Source organism: Chenopodium album, chromosome 10 (assembly GCF_948465745.1).
Source record: "Chenopodium album chromosome 10, dcCheAlbu1.1, whole genome shotgun sequence".
Lineage (NCBI taxonomy): Eukaryota > Viridiplantae > Streptophyta > Magnoliopsida > Caryophyllales > Amaranthaceae > Chenopodium > Chenopodium album.
Window position 1 is genome coordinate 40069331 of NC_137843.1, and position 7664 is coordinate 40076994.

A 7664-nucleotide genomic window follows, 5' to 3' on the forward strand; every position below is an offset into this window, starting at 1 on the left:
TAGCGTGTAAGCAATACTTTAGCCTATGGGTGTGATGCTTGGCATATGCCACGGCTGTGCTCACGACCCCTCACTAGGCACATATGTCTTGATTTTAGGGCTATGTTAATTTTGCGATTTTTTCCGTTTTAATTATTCTAATTAATTTAATTATGCTTGTTTATTTTAATTAATTTTGGAGGCTAGGCCTCGGTTTTTGAGCGGGATTTGCAAAATTTATTTTGGCAAAATTTAAGGTTTATCGGCTTAATTAATTGGATTAATTAAGTTGGATGCGGAATTTAGTGGGAGCTTCAATTTTATGCTTATTGCGCTTAATTACATAATCATTAAACAACTTTGACTAGTTTTAATTAGGCGCGTTAATCGGATTTTAGTTTATCTTCATATTGGAAGATATAATTTTCAAGGATTCACAAGTTAAAGTTGGAATCTTTATTTGAATATTTGTGTTCATAATTCGAACTCTCTCTTTAATTTTGTCAAATCTCATAATTAATTTATGTTGGTTAAATTAATGTTGAGAATAACTCTATTCATTTTGTTGCATCAAGTTGAACCAATTTTATTAAAGAATAGTTCTTGGAAATAATTTTGGTTTTGTGCACTTAAATGAATTTATTAAGTTGGACTTGTTATATTTTTCATTTTGCTCATTAAATTAATTCTAAAATTAATTTGGAATTAATTAATTAAGTCACGCAAAAATTTGGAATTAATCCCGAGAGTATAGCCACAAACCAAGGCAAAATCACCCTCGGCTAGCCGCGCTGCACAGCAGCCTGCATGTGGCTGCCAAGGGTTGGCTGCACTTGGTGCATGCGCCACTCAAGTGCATGGTTGATGCGCAGCAAGGCAGCAGCAGCATGCTGTGGCTGTGCGGCTGTGCGTGGGTTGCTGGCTGCGGCTGTGCGTGTGGTGCGCTGCTTAGTCCGTAGGGGTGGTTGTGTGTGTGCGGGTGTGGTGCTTGCTTGCGGCATGGTGCATGCACAACATCAAGCTCGAGTGGCCTTCGTGGCCACGAGTCGCAAGCATGCCTCGTAGGGAGCACAACGCGTTTGCGATGCTTTAGGCTATGGGTGTGACGCTTGGCTCGGGCCACGACTGTGTGCATGACCCCTCACTAGGCACCCATGCCCCGGTGCCTAGCACACCAAGCCGAAAGGCTTGATGTTAGGGACTTTGGGGTTTTAGAGCTATGCTAATTTTGCGTTTTGCCAATTTTAATTATGTTTAAATTATTTTAATTAAATTTTGGAGGCTAGACCTCGGTTTTGAGCGGCACTTGCAAAATTTTATTTTGGAAAATTTTTGGGTGTACCGGCTTAATTAATTGTATTAATTAAGATGGATGCGGAATTTAGTGGGAGCTTCAATTTTAATTGCACTTAATCACATAATTGGTTAAACAACTTTGACTAGTTTTAATTAGGCGCGCTACTCGGATTAACCACCTAAATTAGTCACTATTTACGCGTGTTTGTGCATTGTTACTTGATTATCGTTGTAAAATGCATGGGCCATTCACATATAGTGAATAGATGAATGGAATGTATATTCTCTGACAGGTTTTATGAAATGGCAACTAGTGGGGGCCGATTAGGATAGAAAATACGGACTGCGTTCCGTCATATATTTTTGTAAATCTAAACAAACAATTAAATTAAATAATGGAATAGAGATTTGGGACCAAACCCTCAGAAATATTAAACCTTTCACGTCTAGGGCGAAGGCAACTTCGAACTTGAAGAGGTGTGTCTAGACCTCTTGTATGCGGAATTGTGTTTGTGAAAAGCTAGAGAGTTGAGAGCTTAGAGAGAATTTAGAGAATTTGTAGAATAGATTCATTGTAGATGTTCAAAAACGGAGGTTCAGGACCCTATTTATAAGAAAACAGTCCGAAAATAGGTAGAATTTGATAAGGAATAAAACTCCACTTTGTTGCCGCAAAACCAATCTTGTCGCTTTGCGACAAGCTCTGTCGCGTGGCGACAAGGCTTGTCGCGTAGCGACAGGCCTGTCATTTGGCGACAGCCTGGATTCCTACGCGCTTTCAAACACGGAGTCCACTTATCAGTCAAAATTGACTTGTAAAGTTCGTATGAAAACTAAAATCGTATTTTTCATAAAATAATATTTTATTCCAAGTAAAACTCATCAAAATATAATTATTAATTCTAATTTTATTAGGACTTAAAAGAACCTTCTAGAGAATTCTAGAACACTATAATTAATTCTAATAACTTTAGGAATAATAATTAACATTGGGCCCTCCCCTAGATCATCGGGCCGCATGTAAAGATCAAACCGGGCCTAGTTTAGTATTTTGGCCATAACTTCCTCATTATTCATCGAAAAAAGGGCTTATAATATATCGTTGGAAAGATCTTTGCAAGCCCCATCCAAATACACTATTATTGGACCCTTTCCATGGACCAAACTAAATTGTATTGGCTATTTTCATAAAATAGAGTTGTTTTTCGAAAACAGAAAGAAATAATTTTAATAAAAACTAACCGCAACACCTGACCTTTCACACTTTCACTTTATTCGATTATCATTCGACGCAAAAGGTATACATCACTGGGTTTGGTTTTGGGGAGACACAAATGGGTGTCTACAGAAGCCCCCACTTTGACTGAGTTTGGAGAAACACAAGTTTCGAAAACAAAAGTCAAAGTATCGATAGGGACGGAGAATGATTCAGAACGTTCTGCGATCCCAAATCATTCTTGTAACGCCGATACCTGCAAACTAGCGTTAGTTAAAAAGATAAAAGAGTTAAGAAACGCGTATCTTGCACCGTCGAGCACACGTCTCTAAAGGTAACCGATTTGTTGCATTGTTGTTGTTTTGACAACCTTCCACAAACTAGGGAACGCCATCTTGCTGTTTTGATGTTGTGGCCGTGCTTTGTCGCCGTTGATGTTCACTCGTCTCTGAACAAAAGAGCCTCTTTTTTAAGAATGTTCACTCGTCTCTGAACAATGGAGCTTTTAGGGGGATGTTCACTCATCTCTGAACAAAAGAGCTTTTGTAGGGATGTTCACTTGTCTCTGAACAATGGAGCTTTAATAGGATGCCCACGCGTCTCTGAGCAAAAGAGCTTGAAAAGATATGTCCACGCGTCTCTGAACAAAGAGCTTTTTGATATGTCCACGCGTCTCTAAACAAAGAGCTTTGAATTATATGCCCACGCGTCTCTGAGCAAAAGAGCTTTTTGATATGTCCACGCGTCTCTGAACAAAAGAGCTTTGAAAAGAAATGTCCACGCGTCTCTGAACAAAAGAGCTTGAAAAGAAATGTCCACGCGTCTCTGAACAAAGAGCTTTAATAGGATGCCCACGCGTCTCTGAGCAAAAGAGCTTGAAAAGAAATGTCCACGCGTCTCTGAACAAAGAGCTTTTTGATATGTCCACGCGTCTCTGAACAAAGAGCTTTGAATGATACGCCCACGCGTCTCTGAGCAAAAGATCTTTTTGATATGTCCACGCATCTCTGGACAAAAGAGCTTTGAATGATATGCCCACGCGTCTCTGAGCAAAAGAGCTTTTTGATATGTCCACGCGTCTCTGAACAAAAGAGCTTTGAAAGAAATGTCCACGCGTCTCTGAACAAAAGAGCTTTGATGATACTTGAATGTTTGTTGCGATAATATTTCGAAGAAAATTACCGAAGACCAACGCTTGTCGATCTTTAAAGCTCGCTTTTGCTTCCGCTATGCCAGTACGTCGGCGCTTTTGCTGCTTGTGAACCATTATGTCGGTGCCTCTGTTGTTTATGAACCGGTATGTCGGTATCTTGCGATGAGCCAGTGTTTAGGCGCTTTAAGCTAAGTGAGACGATCTTTCGTCAGGTCGATCACTTATTGCGATTGTGATCAAGCCGACTACTTAATCATGTCAAAATTGCTTATAGGGGCTAACTGGCGTACCAAGGAACCCGAAATTGCTGAAAGAGGTTGAAATAATTGCTCTGAGTGGTTGAGCGTTCTGTCGCCGTTGCAATGCCTCTGGCGCCGCGATTTGGCTCTATTGCCGGACGCTGGGATCTAGCGCCAGGCGTTGAAATCTGTTGCTAGACGCTAGATGTTGTCGTCTGGCGCTGGAGTAGGGTTCTCCCTATTCTGCTCTTGCTGCCGTTGGGATGCACCTGTATTTATCTCTGACTATAGGACTTTGCTAATTTCTTTAATTATTTTAGGGTTGACCTAAGGTTTGATGTCGCTTGACTCATTGACTTGATACGACTCAAGGTATAAACTTGACTCGCTGTGATTGACTCGAGGTTGACTCGACTTGAAGTGAAATGACACGTGTGACTCATGACCCGTGTGTGCATTGTATTGTGAAAAGCAAAAATTTTCCGTCATTTTTGTGGAGGCTACCGACTTTCTCCCGAAAAAGAAAGACACAAAAAAGGAAGAAGCAAGTGTTTGATGGTGCATGTTGAATGAGCTTAGTCAAGTGTATGCGTCCACGTTGTATCTCATAGTGAAAGGATTGATTCATCCTAGGCTATCTGAATTGTTGACTTAATAATGAAAGTATATAGGTAACTTAGGCACGGAGGATAAGCACTTCATACTTCGCGATATAATGATGATTATGATAATGAGTGATGTTGATATGACAAGGCATGCTTCAGCGTTGTGTTAAGATTTCATGACAAATGGTTCCTAAGGGAAAGACTATTTGGTCATGTATCTGTGACGTGTGTGAAAGTGACACTAAGGTTAGGCTGCAACGGCTAAGTGTATGGAAAGATATTATTTCAAGAAGAGTCAAATGATGGTGACTCTTAGGCTAGGTAATCTAATGACGTAGGGATCAAGCCCCCAAGTCTAGCTCTAAAGGGATGAGCATAGGAGATCACTTGATATGATCATGCATGAATGAAAATATGAATGCATCTTTTATTACGGCCGCACCCCTTTATGAGGTTGCCTACATATCCATTGGGAATCAGGCCGAACGTAGCTCTAGCCGAACCTCGCACAAGTATGTGTATTCCTCAAAGAGGTCTTTTGAGGGTTGTAACGTGGTTAGGCTAAAGGTTATAGAAGAAAGGGATAAAGGCTCAAGACCCTAGATAAGCCCCTAAGGTGTGCAACCTTGCATTTGGATCCTTGTATTTTTAAGCTTAGGTTTTCTCATTTTTGAATTCTCTTTTATATTTTTGCTCTCTTTTTTTTTTTTTTTTTTTTTTTTTTGCATTTTTTATTTTGAACCTTTTTGATAAGTGTGGGCAATCCCAATCATGCTGTCTATCACTCACTTGGCATTCATGTTTCTCAGGCACGGTACCGCGCACTCAATAAGAAACGCAATCTGAGACGTGTTCATATCAAAGACATTGGAACACTTGCCCTTCTGTACACTTTTATCATTTTTGCTTATTGAATTTTTTGAAATTACTCAAGCTTTTATATTTAGAATTTGCATAAGTTGCACCCTATCCCATCCCAAGGCTAGGTAGATGTGGGTCGAAAAATGAAAGGCTTATTGTTAGACGAGGCTCAAAGTGGCTTATCAAAAAAGGATTGCATATTTGAAGGGTGAAAGGTGATATGATGTGGCTACAAGGGGTGCCTCAAATCATTGGTATATCTTGTGCTTAGTTTGGCCTTTTTTTTTTAATGCGATGTAATGAAATGATCATATGAAAGGAAACAAATGCTCATTTTATTAAAGGGAGAAAAGAAACATACAAAATAAAAAAAAAAATCTAAGGAAGAAGGTGCCTATTGCTAGACTTATTGGGGAAAGGAAAAAAGAAATAGAAAAAAGGAGGTCATGAAATCTTGTCGCTGACGCTCGCCTCTTGTCTTGTGTCGTTTGCTTCAACATCACCCAGTCTTTTCGCTAGCTTGAGGCAATGGGATCTTGTTTGCTTCTATGAGATCTTGAATGAGATTTTGAAACCTGTAGCATTCATCGGTGGTATGACCATTTCCTTGATGGTACTTGCAATAGGAATTGGGATCCCATCTTGAAGATCGCTTTTCTGGCGTTGGATCCTCGGTAGGGCCAATGGGTTTGATTAATCCTCAATCGTAGAGACGATCGAAAGCAGCATCGTAGGTCATTCCAATGGGTGTGAACTCTCTCCTGGGTTTCTTTTTATATCTTTGATTATCCATAGCTAAGACACCGTTATTAACATTGTTACTAGAGTGGGCGTTTCCAGAAGAAGAAGGATTGTCGTTCTTCTTTCCTTTACAGCCATTGTTGTTATCGTTACTAATCCTGGCCTTCTTGTCACGCGGAGGAACATGAAGGAAACTTGAATCAATGAGGTCTTGAACACGATCTTTTAGAGCGAGACATACTTCGGTGGTGTGACCGCGACCTCTATGGTATCGGCAATAAGATTTTGGGTCCCAATTGGGATACCGTTTTTCAGGTGGAGGGTCTTGACTGGGACCAATGGGGCGAATGAGACTTGATCGTGGAGACAGTCAAAAGCTTCATTGTAAGTCATTCCTATTGGTGTGTATTCTTCAATGGTCCGTTTTGTCCGTGGCTTAGGAGCATTGAGTTCTTCATTAGATACTTGGTGAGAATTTTGTTCAACAACCATCATTCGATTTGCTAATCCTTCTACCACATTCAAGAGCATGGTAATGACATTTTGCAGTTTTCGAACATCTTCTTTTAGACTTGGCGAGTCTTCCCTGATGTTATCTAAGAAAATACTTTCATCCTCCTCAATCACAGCCACTTCATCAAGAGAGGTTATATAAGTTGTCTCGATCATGGGCTTACCTACAGGTGTGATAAGGAGTGAAGGATCGAAGGATGTTTGATCTTCTGCGATGGCTAGAATCTCGGAAGTTTTATTGTAATCGATCAGATCTTCAATAGCTTCTTTAAGTTTCCAACACTCCTCAGTGTCGTGACCCTTTCCTTGGTGATATTTGCAGTGCTTATTAGGATCCCACTTGGGTGGCCTGGCCTTTGGAACTGGATCTTTGATAGGCCCTATGGGCATAACTAGTCCTTTGTGGCGTAATTTTTTGAAAGTTGTTTCATAACTCATACCAAGTGGAGTGAACACTCTTTTCGGCCTTTGGATTCGTGGTTTGGAGGTGATCGTAGCATGTACTTCATTAATGGGAGAAGAAGAAGAAAGATGGTCGTTCTTCTTTCCTCTCGCACTATTATCTTTCAGAAGGTCATCTTTAATGTCAATGCCTATATTATACACAGCCTTGAAAGTATTCAAGTTGTGTTGATATTTTAAGTGCTTTGCATATTTTTCTTGAAGATTCTTGATGAACATCCTCACAGATTCTTTCTCGGTAGGAACCTTGACCATATTAGCAGAAGTTTCCCTCCATTTGTTGAAGAAAGGAGTGAACCCTTCGTTTTCTTTTTGTTTTAACATCTCAAGTTGTCTATGGTCTTTTTCGTCTTGAATGTTACACTTATATCTATCTATGAAAGCGTTCTCCCAACTAGAGGTTTTCTCTTTATCAAGAGAAAAGTACCATTGCTGACAAATAGTTTCTAAAGATAGAGAAAACACAGAATGAAAAGCTTTCTTATCTATTCCCTTAATACTAATTACATTTTCAAAGGCTCTTAAGTGAAAATAAGGGTTATCCATTGCCTTGAATTTCGGGATATCGTTGGCATTGAACTTCTGCGGAAAAAGATCCT